Source organism: Dromiciops gliroides, chromosome 2, assembly GCF_019393635.1.
Source record: "Dromiciops gliroides isolate mDroGli1 chromosome 2, mDroGli1.pri, whole genome shotgun sequence".
NCBI classification, from domain to species: domain Eukaryota; kingdom Metazoa; phylum Chordata; class Mammalia; order Microbiotheria; family Microbiotheriidae; genus Dromiciops; species Dromiciops gliroides.
Genome location: NC_057862.1, coordinates 619390972 through 619409164, shown reverse-complemented (window position 1 = coordinate 619409164; position 18193 = coordinate 619390972). Strand labels below are relative to the sequence as shown.

Genomic DNA, 18193 nt, shown 5'->3' with positions numbered 1-18193 from the left:
TTTGTATGTACCCTATTATTGGTCTGTTCAGGAGGAGAGAACTTTTAATACTTTTAAAGGGTTTTGTGAATACAAGCAATGTGCTTTGTACAGCAGAAATTCTTATAAGTTAGAAGGACTCTGGAGAGAGGCAGTTTGGCAAAGAGGAGCAAGGAGCATCCCGGGAGTGAGGAAGACCTTGGTTCAAATCCTGCCTCTGATGCATACTGTCTGGGTACCCATGGGGTACCTAGCATTACCTTAGACAGCTTTCTAAAACTAAAAGTTTCTGATAGTTGACCATCTGTATTGATTGGTAAAGGGATTTCCCTCACCAGGAATTCACCATACTGATGAATGGACAAATCTAGACCTCTCCCAGAAAAAAAAATAAGTCATTCTGAAACCCCAGTTGTATGGTAAAGATGACTATGTTTAAATGCTTGTAGTTATGCAGTGTGTCCCCAAAAGTCTCAGTGCAGCTTGAAGCTTTAATAGCTTAAATGCCCTGTATGGACGACCTTTAGCAAGTAACTAAATGTTCCAAGCTTCAGTTTCCTCCCTTATAGCTTGTAGGTACATAATTATTTGCATTAGATTATGAGCTCCTTGAGGGCAGGGCTTGTCTTTCACCTTTCTTTGTATCCTCAGAGTTTAGCACAGTGCTTGACACACAGTGCTTAGCAAATATTTACTGACTTCTATGGCTAATGCTTTCCATCTAAAAATTACCTCCCACTTACAGTGAATGTATCTCATAGGTATAACTTTCTGCCCGTTGTATCTCCCTGAGAAAGGGAGAACAGGGATGGTGATTTTGACCACTTTGAATCCCTGACATTTCATCCAGTGCCCTGCACAGAGAAAGTGCTTGATCATTTGGTCTGGAGGCTGTCTAACTGGCAAGTTTCTTCCTACATATGTGTGTCTCTGCTGACTTGTCTCCCAACCAACATACTCACAGCCTTTTTCTAAACCTTTGCTTACCATGTTGGTTCTGCAAAGAAAGAAAAGTCAGAGGAAACAGAGACCGGTCGTTTTCACCAATGTATCATGAATTTGATCGAGCGGTTGTTTTCTCTTTGGGACACGATTTATCCGTCACATTCATTCCGAGATGTGATTTATTGGTCAATTTCTTCCCGAGATGTGATTTATTGGCCAATTCCTCTTCAAGATTTGATTAAAACCCATTACATAAGTCTTTTCGGATCTATTTCTAAATATCATCTATATTTCTAAAGCTGGATATTTAGAGTCTTTATTCATAAACGGTCCTGATCGATGTTGACTTTCTTTTAGCTCCAGTTAGTCCTATTTGATGCAATCAGAATCCACTGAAATAGACCACAAAGTGGGATTATATAACAATTTACCCATATGCCAGTATAGGATAAAATGGAGGATTCATAGGTTCCCCTGAAGAGGCACTATACTACTATGGAAAACAAATTGGACTAAGAGTCAGGAGATTTGGGTTCAAATCACTAACTGCATGAGCCTGGGCAAATCATTTTTAACCCCTTTAGAGCCTGTTTCCTTCTTTGTAAACTAGGTACCATAATTGATGCATTAATTGATAATTGATTTCACAAGTGCCGTCTGTCAACCCCTAGAGAAGTGCTGGAGCTGATGTCAAAAAGACCTGGATTCAAATCATGCCTCAGACACTAGCTGTGTGACCTTGGGCAAGTCGCTTAAACCTCTGTTTGCCCCAGTCTTCTTATCTATATAATGGAGGTAATAATAGCACCCATCTCCCAGGGTTCTTGTGAGGATCAAATATCTGTTAGTTTTTGTAAAATTTTAAAAAAAGGAAAATGATAGGGCTTTTCAGGAAGGGATCTGATCTAATATATTAATAATAATAATAATTATCATTATAATTATCATTATTATTATTATTAACATTTATGTAGTACCTGCTGTCTGTGAGGGGCTGTGCTAAGTGCTTTACAATATTATTTCATTTGGTCCTCACAACAATCCTAGGAGTTGAATATTATTAATATTGTCATTTCACAGATGAGGAAACTGAGGCAAACAAGTTAAGAGACTTGCCTAGTGTCCCCCAGCTAGTTAAGTGTGTGAGGCCAGATTCAAAGTGAGGTCTTCCTGATTCTAGGGTCAGTGTTCAATCTATTGTATCATGTAGCTGCCCCTAAGTTGGGACCTTATGGAAAATCATGGATTGGGAACCAAAGGGACCCTTGAGATCATCTGGTTCAAAGGCTCTGACTCCTAAGGGTCCTTCTAGTTAAAAATCACTATAATTTTTATAGACTTCAGTATTTTTCAGAAAAGGTGGCCTGAAGCAGATTCTTCTCTGAATCTCTCCATGGGCACAGCTGATAAAGACCAGCTTAGCTTTAAGAACCATTGCCTTGGGGCAGCTAGGTAGCACAGTAGGTAAAGGACCTGAGTTCAAATCCAGCCTCTGACACTTGTCACTTACTAGCCGTGTGACCCTGGGCAAGTCACTTAACCCTCATTGCCCCGCCAAAAAAAAAAGAAAAAGAAAAAAAAAGAACCATTTCCTTACACAGGATCGAGGTTTAATAAATCCTTATTGGCTTAGACTGGGTCCCATTGGCCAGTCAGTTGGAGGAACCTTTCATATGGACTTAATGGCCAGTTCTAATCTGGCATCCACTGTTTAGTGACCTTTGAAAGTCCAACTGGAAGTCCTGTCTACTTGGCAGGAAAGACGGAGCAAACCCGTTGTCTCAGAGCAGCCTATTTGCAATAATCAAAAGCATCTTATCTCTTCTCTCTCTCCTATGGTGATTCTCACATTTTGGGGGTCTCGGGAACCCTTTACACTCTTAAAAATTATTGAGGTACCCAAAGAACTTCTGCTTACATGGATTCTATCTATTGATATTTCCTGTATTAGAAATTAAAATACCTTTGTATTATCATGAAAGTTGTGATCTCATGAACTCCCTGAAAGAGCCATAGTGGTCCCCTAGACCAGACTTTGAGGACCGCTGCTCTACATCATGGCCCCAGGCCCCCTGGGTTCCCAGACTTCAACTGGGGATGTGTCAAGGTCCAGCCCATGTGATGGTTCCTTTTTGAAAAATCCCTTCCTGGGCCACATGCATGCATTGAGATGAATCATAAGAAGTTGTTTCCTCCAGTGTCAGGATTATGATAAAGCAAATCTCTACCAAAGGCTGCTTCTAGCATCTTTCTTTTTTTCTGGCATGGAGAAAGCCCCATGTTCACAAAGGCTAGCCAGTAGAGCACAGTTGTTGGCATATCCCAGCAAGCTGGAAAACCCTGAGATACAAGCCCAGGGATGACCCGTGTTTGTGTGCCTGCCACCTGAGGACCAGGCTGTCAAAAGGGACTAACAAGGGACAAGAGGCCAGGGCTCAGATCTGTCAATTCCAAGGCCAAGGCTGGGTCACCCCTCCCCTGAACTTCCTTCTTCCCCTGGGGCTGCTCTCTGACGTTAGTGGGCTTCTGAGTACGGTTTTCTCTGGCCCATTGGAATGTCGTTGATGAGTCACTGTTTCCAGCTCCTCACCTGCTCCTCAGATCTTCAGCAGCCGGATTCTGGATGGGATGACTGCAGCAGCCACAGAGGTGGGAACTATGTGACTACAGTGACCAAAGACCGAAGTGATGTCACACCTGCGGCCCGTGCAATCAAGTTTAAGAAAAGGTGGCAATACTAGCCCTCGGCAATTCAGGTCTGAGGGATTGGTGTGGTACCATAGGCACAAACAAGCCCCATAAATAAATGAAGAAACCCTTGTGTTTTACTGTTTCTTACAACTTGTATGTAACACTTCTCTGGGACTTAGTTTTCTTGTCTGTAAAATGGAGAAGTTTAAAAAAAATTAATATAAAATAAAATAAAGGGATCAGACTAGATGACCTCTGAGGCCCCTTCTGGCTCTAAACCTGTGATTTGGGAAATAGGATTCTCATTCCAGTTCTGTCAACCTTAGAGCAATCTCTTTCTCTCCTTACAATTCAGTGTCTCTTTCTGAAATGTGAGACAGCTAGATTTAATGATATCTAAAGTCCATCCCAGACCTGAACCCCTATGACACCATAACATCTCCTGCTGGCATTTGCCTTGTCCATTAGGTTGACAATAGGATGGTTTGGAGGCATCATTGACCTTCAAGGAATCCAGGGTTTAGGGTGTTCTTTCCCTTCTGGACATAGCAGGCAATAGTTCTGTGCCCTTGTTTTCCAACATACCCACAGACCCCGACTCCCACCCTAAATCAACAGCCATCTCTGACTATTGCAAGATAGCCACAATACTGTGCCAGGGGCTTCCCACCCACCTCCGTCCCTATCCACTCTAGCACATGATCACAAGTCACTCTAATTCTGACCCACGGATTCTGGTGCCCTCCTGACAGTCAATCCAAGTAGTGGCACTGATCCCCCTGGGTCCTGCCTGGGGAGTCGGGCTTCTAGCTCCAGAAGTATTCGACTGTGAGTTAGAAGACCCAGGTATGAATCTAGGCTTTGACCATCATTAGCTGCACATCTCTTGTTCTCTCTAGGTTCAACTTCTGCAGGACTTCCAAGGGCCCTTCCTAAGTTGACATTCTATATTATTGGATTATATCCCTCCACCCATACCATAAAACCACAGATACCAAGAACTTGGTGCCAGACCAACCCCTATTGTTATACTGAAGTGGGGACTCTGAAAGTCCATGTGGCAGGACCCCAGCATTTTCCCCTTCCATAATCTAATTAAGTCAGGATGACCTAAGCACAAATCCTTTCTGTCTGTGTGACCCTGGCCAAGTCCTTTATTCTCTAATGCCCTAAGTGATTCTCTTAGATTATAAGTTGCCAAGCCAGGGTCAAGCTATATTGGTATATCTGCTCTGTAGGTATCTTGAATTTATCTATTTATTTATATAGTGCTTCCCTATTGGAAGTGAGTTCTTGGAGGGCAGAGACCATGTTTTTTGTCTTTTTTTTTAATCCTTGAGCTTAGCTTAGTGTCCAGCATATAGCAAATAGTTAAAAAATGCTTTTTGACCAAAAGGGAAATTTCCTAGATAAGATCTCCCTTCTTCAATGATATCACAGATCCTGTTTAAAGAAAAAAAGAAAAAAGAAAAACAGGGGGCAGCTAGGTGGCTCAGTGGATAAAGCACCGACCCTGGATTCAGGAGGACCTGAGTTCAAATCCCGCCTCAGACACTTGACACTTACTAGCTGTGTGACCCTGGGCAAGTCACTTAACCCTCATTGCCCTGAAAAAAAACAAAAACAAAAAACCCCAAACACCTAAACAAACCTAATTAAGTACTAAAGGTGCTAGACAAATGTCAATAGTTGTTATTATTCTTGTTAATATATGTTGTTATTAATATACATGTAGTATAATATATATAATATATATCATATAGGTGGCATAGTGGATAGAGCACCAGCCCTATAGTCAGGAAGACTCATCTTCATGAGTTCAAATCTGGCCTCAGACACTTATTAGCCATGTAGCCTGGACAAAACACTTAATCTTGTTTGCCTCTGTTTCCTCATATGTAAAATGAGCTGGAGAAGGAAATGACAAACCACTCCATTATCTTTGCCAATAAAACCCCAAATGGGATCATGAAAAGTCATAAATGACTGAAAAACAACTAACAAATTACATTATATATTATTAGTATAACAATGTGTTAATTATAATAATACATAATAATATTATAGTCACTGAACTTGGACCCTGGTCTCTAGTCCCTAAATGATCCCTGGGATTTGCTCTGCCTCACTGTATGAGAGAGAGAGAGAGAGAGAGAGAGAGAGAGAGAGAGAGAGAGAGAGAGAGAGAGAGAGAGAGATAGAGAGAGAGAGAGAGAGAGAGAGAGAGAGAGAGAGAGAGAGAGAGAGAGAGAGAGAGAGAGAGAGATTGAGCTTCTCAGACCTTCTGACCTCCTGTTAGATATGTCCTGAGGACACTCCAAATTCTTTCCCCACCCCTGATTCTTCTGGAACCCTGAGCCATTTTTATTACAGTGGCATGGGTATTTTTTTTTTAAACTCAGGCAGACAGTTTGGAGTCAGCTTTTGCCCAGAAAGCACCTTTGTTAAAAAGATGCCTCAGCATATTGTCTCTGGAATACAATCTGCTGCTGTGCCAAGGGTTAGCAGGCTCATGGCACTGGAGTGAGCCCAATCAGAGAAGCTGGCATTGCTTCTGCTCCCAGCTCCCAGCTCCCAGCTCCCAGCTCCCAGCTCCCAGACTGGTATCAGGAAAGAAGCCTTGGTTTGGAAGGCCAGACTCCTTGAAGACTTCAATCCAAGCATGGATGACCACTTTCTGGGTATATTTTCAAGGGGATGTTTTTTTCCAGGCATGGGTTGGACCAGATGGCCGTTGAAATCCCTTTCAACTCTAAAATTCTGTGATCCTGTGAATTTGGTCCCAGCTCTGCCATTAACCCACCCTGTGACCTTTGATGAGTCACTTCCCTCATATTGGGCTTCAGTTGCCCAGTCTTTAAGAAGAGAGGATTATTTGATCTCTAAGACTCCAGTCAGACTTTAAATCATTATATATAAGCATAAATATGCATATATATATATATTTATACAATGGGAACCTTTGTTATATATACACATATAATATATAATATAATAAATTATCCATCTATATTATATGATGAGCTCCTCCATTAGATTGTGAGTTCATTGAAGGAAGGGGCCGTTTTTGCTATTTTTTTAGTATCTTCAGTGCTTAGTACCATGCCTGGCATTCGGTAGGTGCTTAGTAAATGCTTGTTGACTAATTGAGTTACTGACCTGGGTTCAGGCTCCGTGCTGATTTCTGGGTAAGTCACTCATCGCCTTGGTCTTCTAGGCAAAACACCTAATCGGCCTTGACAGAGGGCGTTTACTAGGCAGAGGATTCCCTTTGCCAATGAAATCACCAACCCCCAAATCAAATATGATAAAGTGGATGAAACATATTCCTCAACCCATTCATGTAGGGTAGATGCTATTATTACCCCCAACCTCAGAAGAGCAAATGAAGCCTCAGAGAAATAACATTATTTGTCAGTCATGCAAATGGCAAGTGATAGAAATGACTGAATCTGGGTCTCTGAATTCAAAGAGGAACGGGGCGATGCTGGGCACTGATAAAGTAAGGAAGACCTGGGTTCTAACCCTGGTTCAGATACTTATTATCTTAGTGACCCTGGGCAAGTCAATTAACCGCTCTCATCCTTATCTTTCTCACCATGGACTATAGAGAGTGAGGATGTGTGTTGCAGTATTGCCTCTAAAGCTTGACTTGTCTAGCCTTAGCTTAATCACTGAATCCCCTGATCTTCAGTTTCTTTATCTGCAAAATAAAGGGGTTGGACTAGATGACTTCCAAGCTCCTTTTCAGCTGTGTACCTCAGATACCATGAACTTCAAGACCAGTGTGGTCTTTCTAAGGCACCATCTTGTCTCTCATTGAGTTGTTTTGTTTCTTGTTTCTTAGACTATGAATGAGCTCCCCATGGCCAGGGTTTCTTCCTATTCTGGGTCCTCTCACAGTGCAAGACACAACAGATACTTCAAAACTATCTGTTGATGGACTGATTGATTTATAGTTAATGTTCTGGGGCTATACTTATGTCAGACCATAGTAAGACCTTAGCTTCCCTGGAGATCCTCAAGGGATGAGGAATCTTAGGTAGCTGAATATTTTGGATAGCTGAGTATTTACTAAATTAACCATTCTGGATGGGAACTTTTCTGGAATATGCTTCAGACTTCCCTGCCTTGTTAAATAGGATAAATTAAACATATTTTCTTGATGACTAATAGCCATCAGTATGAGCATCAATATTGTACTGTGTTTAGAGATAATTAGGTGACACAGTAAAGAGAGAGCAGTGGACTTGGAATCAGGAAGATCCGAGTTCAAATATAGTCTAGCTGTTTCATGCTGGGCATCCCAGTATGTCTGCCTCAATTTCTTCAACTGTAAAATGGAAACAATAAGGGGCAGCTAGGTGGCCCAGTGGATAAAGCACCTGCCCTGGTTTCAGGAGGACCTGAGTTCAAATCTGGCCTCAGACACTTGACACTTACTAGCTGTGTTACCCTGGGCAAGTCACTTAACCCCCATTTCCCTGAAAAAAAAAAAAGAAACAAAAGTAGCATCTTCCTTGCAGGCTGCTTGTAAGGATCAACTGTGATAATATTTATAAAGCATTTAACACAGTGACTGGCACATAGTAGGTGCTTTTAAAAATGTTCAATTCCTTCTTTACTTTAGTACACTATTGCTTGCAGGGATGATCATGTTCAGAGAGACTATTTGCTTTAACAACAAATGACTTTTTTAAAAAGTATCTATGTCTGTTTTTACAGTTTTCATCATTTCCTCCCTCATGGTTAGGCTGTTGGCTGCTTTTTCTAGCTATCGTTAGTGTGCACCTGTCTAATTAGCTGGCTCAAATCAGTTGAAGGTTGGAGGACGATATAACTAAGCTTGTCAGAATTATGTGTAAAGTAAAAATAAGGGGAGCTCTGAGTGAGGGTCTCTCCTATGATTAAAGTATAAGAGAAGTACCTGGACTATGTAAAAAAGACCTCTGGATGTTAAGAAGACTTTCTTGCCTCCTCTCAGTCCCCTGGGTTGTTCTGGAATAATGAGGTCACCAACAAACAGAGTTCAAGATGAGATGTGACCACTTGCTGGGTATATTGTCAAGGGGAGGGTAACTCCCAGAAGAGGGAGGCTTCTCAAGGTCTTGTGGCTTCATCTAACAAGAAGGATGTGGATGTGTCAGAAGGAATGCCTTCCTGTCTGTGGGAGCACGAAGAAATTAGTTGTGGGCACAAGGGAAAGTTTTAAGAACGCAATGGGCATCATTTGGGGCAAAGTTTCTTAAACCATGGCTCATGACTCCCATACGGGATTGTGAAGAATTTGGCAGTAAATATATGCTTGATTTGTATACGCGGGATTGAGTAAAAGTTTCTCGGGTGAAAAGGGTTGTGAGTGGAAAAAGTTTAAGAAGCTCTGATTTAAGGGAAGGTTCAGGTATTGTGCCGTCCCACAGCACAGGGTTGGACCAAAGGAACTCTAGCTAGGGTGCTGGTCTTGGCCATTGGTAGATCTGGGTTGAAATCTTGACTCTAATGGTTCTTACACTGTGTGACCCTGGGCAAGTCTCTTAACATCTCTGAGCCCCAGCTTCTTCATCTGTACAATGCTGATAAAAAATTCCTAACGTACCTAACTCACAGGGTTATTTGAGGCTCTGATACAGTAATATATGAAGTATTTTTCAAATGTTAAAGTGGGTATATAAATGTTACTATTACTACCCATCCTCTAAAGGGCAATTCAAAAATCTCATCTCCATGCCAAATCTTCCCTGATTCACGTTGTTCACCCTGGCTCCCCAACCTTCTCCCCAGCCCCACAAAACACTTAAAAAAATCACCACCTTCCTACAGTTAGGAGATATTATTATGAATTATAATTATCTTGACTTTTTTGCATCCAACCTTTTTTTATTAATTTATGAAATAAAACAAGCATTTCCATAACAGAGCATAATAAAAAAGATGATTGTACATAAAACTGCAAATCTACTATGTACAACTTGCTATTACTTTTAAATATATAATAAAGTTATCATAATCATCGATGCATCAACCCCTTATTAGATTGCAAAGTCCTTGAGGGCAGGGAGCATGTCCTATTTGAATTTGTCTTCCCCAGCATTGAGCAATGGGCTTGATGTTATTGTTACACAGTAAACACTTAAGCTACCATTTGTTCGGTGAAAGAATGAATGAATTAGTAAATGAATTAATGAAAGAATGAATGAATGAATGAATGACTAAGGGAGGGAGAAGTTTTTCAGTCACTAAAAATAGCCCTATGTCATGGACCTGTACAAGTGATTTTATAGAATTGAATATTTAATTCCACTGTTCATTTTCAGATACAGCATAGATAAGGGGAAGGGGGGGCTGGGAATTGGTCTCACTCTATGACAATGACTTAGTACAATAGCTAAAAGAGCTCCCCCCGCCCCCCACCCCCATCCCTCCAGCTGGTCTGTCCTGCGCCTGTCTCTCAGCCACAAGCGCATCTCTCTCCCTCTTTGTTTTCCCTACAGCTCTCATACATACACAATCCCTCTTTCAGCTGATCCTCCTTTTGACAGATTTCAGCCAGCGAGATGGGAATTTTTTTTTATTTTCAATTCAATTGCATAAATAAGACAGTCAGCGGATGAGGGAGTGCCAGATATATTGATGCTGGGCTGCTGGGGAAGTTACCGAAGAATTCTCAGCCAAGGTAATTTCCTGAAGTTTCAGTTTCTGTAGGGAAAAAAAATGGACAATGGCAAATATCAGACATTTGAGGGTGGGGGGGAGGGGGAGGGAGGAAGGTCAGTTGCCTCTCCATGAAGGGAGTAAGCTGGCAGACTCCCTGGCAACAGTTAGAGCCTTGTGGGGGTGAAGTGGGGGGGGCGGGGCTAGGGCTTGCAACTACAATATTGGGTGAGCTTAGGGAGGATTCTGTGAAGCTGGGCAAAAAGGCTCAATTCCAAAAGGCCTGGTTTACACAGGCCAGGCAGGACTTGTCTAGGCATTCAGCCCCTTGTGTTCACATGGGTAGGCCTTCCTTCCACAATGTAAAGCAGCAGAAACAGTGCTAGGACTGAAGTCAGGAGACACCTGAATTTGAATCTGGACTCAGCTCCCTATGAGCTGTGAGCACAGCATTTAAACTCTCTGGGCCTCAGTGCTGCTACCATAGGACATGAGAATTAGAAAGAACTTTAGAAATGACTCAATCCAGTGACCTCATTGGAGAAAGCAGAAATCCAGGAACAGGTGAGGATTGACTGAAAGGTGTATACCCAGCCAGATAAAGTACCAAGGTCTTCTGACCCCCTGCCCAATGCTTCTGCCCTTATTGTATCACAGATCACCACAGAGCTGGAAGGGGATGTTTGATATCATCCAGTCCCCTTTTTACAAATAAGGAAACAGGTTCAGAAAAGTCAAGTGACTTAACCAAGGCCACACAGCACATTAAACATGGTCTTGTCTTAAGTACCTTGAAAAATCAAGGGGGGGGGGGGTGAGACAGAGAAAGACAGAGAGAGCAAGAGTGAGAGCAAGCGACAGAGACAGAGACAGAGAGACAGCGAGATGGAGAGACAGACAGATATACAGATAAACAGAAAGAGACAGAGACAGACAGAGAGATAGAAACAAAGAGAGAGACAGAGACAGAGACAACAAAAGAAGGGAAATAAAGAGAAAAGGGGAAAGAGGGAAAGGAAGAGGGGGTATAGAGGGAGAGAGAGAAAGACAGAGAGAGAGAGAGAGAGAAGGGAGAAGGCTGGGACAATTATCCTGCAAATTTAGGTAAAATATACCCTATCACTGAGGAAATAACATTGTTCCAGGGGCTGGAGACTCCTGATTGGCCGTCTCCATTGATTGAATTTATCAGCTAATTGCTCAGCCCTCCATTTCTCTGCCTGCGTAAACCAAGACTTTATTACAATTGATTTCACATCATCATTTCCTTTCTTGCTCATGACTTATGACTTCAATGGGCTTCTGACTTATTCAGTCCATAATGATTTGGTTTCTCCTGGTTCTTATTTTTATTTTTTAGGAAAATGTCATTCCTGCTACTACCACAACCACCCAAGACAATGCAGCATCCTTCCTGGTCTACAGGCCTTCGGACAGTCCCCCATTCCCAGGGATTTAAGAAATAAACTTCATTTTCCATTTCTGCTCATGTTTCTCATGTACAGATTCACTCAAGCTTCTACTTATTCATCTACTCACTCACCTATGCTATAAAAACCTGTATGCAAAGAAGAGAAACAGAAAAACATAATAAAACCTCTCCTTTATGCTAGAAAGGAGAAAGAAAGAAGAGGACCTACATTCTGCTCATTATTTGTTTTGTGAGCACTACCTTGCTATTTGACTTTGGACAAGTACCCTTGCTGGGCCTCAGTTTACTGATCTATCAAATGAGGGTCTTATACCATAATATCTCCAAGTTCTTTTCCAGTTGTCATGTTTAGCGAATGCATGAGCCAAGAGCAATTAGTAGCAAATGCATAGACTCAGCATGGATGAATAGGCTTGGGTGTGGTCATCAGGTAGATGTACACAGGTGAGGTTGACACATGCCAGTAATTTCCATTTCTTTGGTGTATTAAGGATCACAAAGCACTTTCCTCACAATAATCTTGTAGGGATAGGAGGGAAGAATATTACTATGCCCAGCTTACAAATGAGAAAACAGATGCCTGGAAAGATGAACTGACCTTCCCAAGATGGAGATAAGGTGTGGTTATGTAATCTCATCCTCATCTCACTCCTGCCCACATTCCCAACATACACACAGCAGCCTTCCTCCCTGTCTCCACCCCCATGAGCTCAAAGTGCTTTGATCAAACTTCCCAGAAGTCCCTCTGCTGCATCCCACCCACACCCATGGGTCAGCTCCGAGGTGCCCTGTGATCCCTCTCATGAAGTCCCTCTCCACCTGGCACCTGGAAGGCCTTGACCCTCTGCTCCCCACCCCTCAGCCCCAGCCACGGGGGCTGCAGATGTCACACAGTTGAAAGCACTAAGAACCCTGGGCGCTGAGTCTTTCATCAGACGGCTTAGCTCTAGTTTGGGGATGGGGGACAGAGATGAGACAAGGGAAGGGATCCAGGCCAAGGAGAATGACACAGAGACCAGGAGAAAGGGTGAAGTCAAAGGGAGTCCTAGATCCTTAGCAGCTGGAAGCATCCCAGCAGAGAGTCCTTTGGTAAGAGCCAAAGGCAGAATCTAATGTTGTTCTTCCATAGAAAATTCTCTGATTTTTCTGAATTCTGGACAATATCTCCAAGCCGATTGTGGCAACAGCATAAGGATCCTTGCATTTATTTTGTTGAGGAAGCTAGATATTTCGTACACAGTTCCTCTCTGGGCCTCAGTTTTCTCCTCTGAACAATGGGAATGTTGTACTAGAGTCACTTTTCCAGGGTACCTGCCATCTCTGAAGTCTTGCACGTCTGCAGAATTAGGCAAAATATCCACATTCTGTATTTTTTGTTATCAAGATTGCTTATCCATTGGCCCTATAGCAAGCCATCTTTTCTTTTTCTTCTTCTTTTTGCAAGACAATCGGGGTTAAGTGACTTGCCCAGGGTCACACAGGTAGTAAGTATCAAGTGTCTATGGGCAGATTTAAACTTGGGTCCTCCTGACTCCAGGGCCTGTGCTCTATCCCCTGTGCCACCTACCTGCCCAACCTTCTCTTATGATTTGAAAGAAATAGTTCAGTTCCCATTAATCCTCAGAATTAGAGGACCTAAGGGTGGACGGTGACCTCAGAGAGCATATAGTCCAACCCATACTTGAGCAAGTCTCCCTCTATAGCCAGGGACTACAGACTCCTCCTTGAGGGCTCCATGAAGAAATTTCAGGGGATCCATGAACTTGGATGGGAAAAATAAAATCTCATCTTTATTTTCACTCATCTTTGGCTTCCTTTGTATTCCTATATATTTTAATGAATGTATTTTTTAAAAAATATATATATTGTTAGGAGAATGTGGCTGCAGAATTCACTAGATTGCTGCAGGGGTAGCATGGGGGAGCCCACTGCACCTTCCACTTTTGGATAACCCTAAGAGCCAGGAGCTTTTCCTTACATTGGGGGGCCTAAAACTGCTTCCTTTGAACATCCACCCAATGATCCCAGAACTGCCCTGTTTGGCCAAGCAGAAAAAGCTAACCCCCTCCTTCCCAAGACAGACCTTTCAGAGAAAGGGAACTTGGCTTTGCAGGGCCTGCTTAACAACTCATTCTAAATCTGTGTCTGCCTTGTTTTCTTCTCATCCAATTGCCTTTTTTTCTTCTTCTTCAAATGAAACCACAATACAACTTATCAAACAAATGTGTTGAACAAGGGGACAGTGGATGTGGTTTGAGTGGGATTTGCTATTAACCAAGCTTGCCCACTGCTAAGAAAAGCCTGCACTCCTTTTTGATTCATGATAGCAAAGGTTTGTGCTTAGAATAACACTCCAGTGCTCTCATTTGACTTAACCACTGGTTGTGTGTGTGTGTGTGTGTGTGTGTGTGTGTTTCCTTCTAACAGACAACAGGCTAGTTCCCTGTTTGACTCATTCTGACCAGCCATGCTTCTTTAAGGACTCTCTCCTGCTGTGAGGAGGTCTGATGGCCTGGCATCCGTCTCCCTGCACCTTCTTAGCTGGCAGCAACTGGGCCCAACAGGACAATTGGCCTTTAGAAAGAGAAGAGTGCAGCTGGTGGAATTAGAAATCACAGCTTCCCCCCTGGGCTCCATCCTCCTCACCTGTCCTGGTAACATTAGCTCTCTGGTAGAAACAGGGAACAGATGTCAGGTGATTGAAAAACGGGAGCCTTTCCTTGTTTTATTGAGTTGTCACTGCGGAGAAATTTACTCTAATTTACTTGGAGACTAAATTACTGGATGTTCATAAAAAAAACTGTTGTACATTACCATCCCTAATTAAGATGTTAAACATGATTCCATTTTAAAATTGGAGGAGCCAACAGAAATGAAAAAAAAATGCTGATGAAACGCTATTTCACTCGTGTGCCCTTGGGTACCACATTGGTTTACATTCAACAGCTCAGGTGGACAGGTCCTGGGGAAGGAGCAGGCACGCGTCTGTATTCTTGGAAACATCTACCCCCAGAGCAGGTCCTTTCCCCCCTCCTTCCCCCCAATGCTTCTGAGCTACTTTGGAGGGAGCTGCCATAATTCATACCTTGTGTTTGAACCCTAGTTGCTTTGACAGAGGACATCAAAATGATTTGAAACTGGCCAGGGGTGAGGGAGAGAGCTCCCAAGCCCTGCGGTCCTGGCACTTCCAATCAAGTGGAGATGTACAGTGTTAAGGACTGGCACTAATTAGTCAGACTGGGAAGGGAAAGGGAATGGGTCCATTTTGTTTTCTCCTAAACTCAGTGAGTGGCAGAGCAATGTCTTTTTGTAGAAAGGCTAAAGATGAATTTGGTACGAAGGACTTGGGAGACAGAAGGCTTGTTTTCCAATGCTACAGACACTTATTAAACACCTACTGATCAATCAATCAACATTTATTAAAGGCTTACTATTTGCCAGGCCTTGTAGTCTTTGTTTTTAGCATTTGGGGATACAAATACTAAGACCCAAACCCAAGATTCCCTCAGGGAACTTCTGTGTTAGGGGAGCCAATGTGACATATTCACAGATCAGGTAAAAAGAGGTGGCTGAGTGATGAAGACAAAAGAGAGAACAGACAAAATGCTGAGGAATATTTAAGGAATAAGAATAAGAATAGCTGGGCAGCTAGGTGGCACAGTTGATAGAGTGTTGGCCCTAGATGACCCTGGGATCAGGAGGACCTGAGTTCAAATCCAGACGCAGACACTTACTAGCTATGTGACCCTGGAAGAGTCACTTAACCCTGTTTACCTCAGTTTTCTCATTTGTAAAATAAGCCGGAGAAGGAAATGGTAAACCACTTAATCACCTTTGCCAAGAAAACCCCAAATGGTGTCATGGAGAGTCAGACATGACTAATCCATAAAACAACAACAATAATAACAGCTAGTATTTACATAGCATTTTAAGGTTTACAAAGCACATAGCAAATATTATCTCATTTGATCTTCACAATAACCCTGAGAGTAGGTGCTATTATTATTCCCATTTTATAGTTAAGCAAACCGAGGCAGACCATGGTAAAGTGACTTGCCCACAGTCACACAGCTACTAAATGTCTGAGGCTGGATTCCATTCTGCCTCCAGATTTAAGGAAGCATTAAGAGGTTAAACGATTTGCCCAGAGTCACAAAGATCATAAGCGAGGCTGAATTTGAACTCAGGTCTTCCTGACTCCAGCCAGAGTCCACCCTCTATGAACTAAATCACTTCAAACTGCCCTAAGGAAGAAAAGAACTCATCTGTGTGACCCCGAACAAGATTCTTCCTCTCTTAAAAACCTCAGTTTCATCATCATTAGTTTATAAGCTCCTTGAGGCCAGGGACTGTCTTTTGCCCCTTTTTGTATTCCTAGCACTTCACACAAAGCCTGGCCCATAATAGGCCTTTAATAAATGTTTCCTGATTGATTAGTGTGTGCTATGAGAGGGCTGAAAGAGCTGGTCTTCAGCTCCTTTCACCCCATGACTCTATGACCTCCCTTCCTGCCATCTCTCATATTCTGTGATTCTCTCTTTACCGCACAGTGGAGAAATGAGATAACTGGCTTCATTGCTGAACTCAAACCCCTTTGCTGCTGTGAGAGAAGAGTTAGATTATATTTGTCAATAATGCTAGAATTCACCAGAACTGCTGTTTCACATGCCTTACCCAGGATCCCACTATCCCATCAGAGAGAGGCTCAGGACTTGAAATCCCAGAATCTGGAAGGAGAGTCAAGAGGAATTTAGTCCAATCAGTGCCCACGCTGGAATCTTTTCTGTATCATCACTGACTGCAATCACCCAGTGTTTTCTTTAAGGCCTCCAGTGATGGGGAACTCTCCCCCCACCCCCACCCCAAGACAACCCATTCTACTTTTGGATGGCTTTAGTGAGAAAGATTTTCCTTATAATGGAATAACATCATTGTTTGGCCTTATGACAGGTCATCTTCTACCCAGTCTAGCAAAGAGTTTTCAGAAATCATTAGCACCAGCAAAATTCTAATGAGCCCGTGGAATTATCGTAATTTTTCCCTTCACACACCTGAGCAAACTACTCTCAGCAAGGTGCGTTTTTTCTCTTTGTCCTCTCCAACCTTCTCATTTTCTCTCCTCCCTTGTTCTTCCTTCCTCTTCCCATCTCTCTCATTTTCTCTTTTCCTCTCTTTTACCCTCTCCCTCTCTCTTATTCTTTCCTCTCTCAATCTCTCTCTCTCTCTCTCTCTCTCTCTCTCTCTCTCTCTCTCTCTCTCTCTCTCTCTCTTCTTCCATTTTCTCTCTCAAAAGTCCACACCTGGGGGGGGGGGGCAGCTAGGTGGCACAGTGGATAAAGCACTGGCCCTGGAAGACCTGAGTTCAAATCTGGCCTCAGACACTTGACACTTACTAGCTGTGTGACCCTAGGCAAGTCACTTAACCCTCATTGCCCCGCAAAAAAAAAAAAAAAAGAAAGAAAGAAAGAAAAAAGTCCACACCTGAATGTACACACTGACACACCATATTATGCACAAATGCCTAAGCGCCTTCTATGGGCCCAGTGAAATGTCAGAGGCAGGCCTACACCTAACCACAATCCACCCAGGAAGCAGGAGACCACTATGGGGACCTCAGATAGTTCGCCCAGCCCTGTGAGTTAACCGGCACATGGCTAAGGGTGGGGTGGGGGTTGGGGGGGGGGCCTAGAATTGGAGGCATGGAGGAGCATGAGGATCCCATGAGGTTAAAGAACTGGAAACATACTCAGGAGCTCAAAGCACCCAGAGCATCCCTCTTTCCTGTGTAAATAAAGAGCTGGTGGAAAGAGCACTCACTGTTCTTGGGTCAGGAGGTTTAGCTATCGAATACAAAGTGTTCTATTAACAGGGACTTGTGCTGCGTGATCTCAGGCAAACAGATTGCCCACACTGGGCTTCGTGTAAAATGGAGGTGAGGGTTCCATTAAATATCTGAGGTCCCTCAGAGGAAAATAACAGCTCCCGATCCCATAGAACTCTAGGGTTTCCCTCACAACAGCTATGTGGGGCTCATGGTAAAAGCGTTATTTATTGGGACAGCTAGGTGTCTCAGTGGATAGAGAGCACTGGCCCTGGATTCAGGAGGACCTGAGTTCAAATCTGACCTCAGACACTTGACACTTACTAGCTGTGTGACCCTGGGCAAGTCACTTAACCCCCATTGCCCCACCAAAAAAACCCACATTATTTATTGCTTCCATTTTACAGATGAAGAACCCAAGCCTCACACACAGTTGAGTGACTTGCTCAGCATGTCTAAAAGCAAGCTTCCCATTTCCAAGAGTTTTTGAGAAATGTTCCTTCTGTGACCAACCCCATCCAGACCCACTCCTGTTCTTTCCCCACAGTCCCATGGGCCTGTGGAAAGGAAGACTATACTGCCAAATTTCAGGTTCACTGGACCCCAGCACTGATGTGCAAGGCTACTTCCAGATGTGACCTGTAGCCCTCTCTCCGTGTTACCCTACTAAAGTC

At 43.0% G+C, this 18193-nt stretch overlaps 1 protein-coding gene across 2 annotated transcripts in view; it reads right to left on the bottom strand.

Moving 5' to 3' along the window:
* MAF (MAF bZIP transcription factor) overlaps positions 1–18193 on the bottom strand; it is a 499487-nt gene that overhangs the window by 431986 nt on the left and 49308 nt on the right. Inside the window, exon 3 of one of the 2 annotated variants that reach the window (XM_043984742.1) lies at positions 9521–10311. The exons of the other annotated variant lie outside the window; for it this stretch is intronic. The gene's annotated coding sequence lies outside the window, so the exon portion shown is untranslated. Of the gene's footprint in view, positions 1–9520; positions 10312–18193 lie in introns of those variants that run through there. 2 annotated transcript variants of the gene reach the window in all.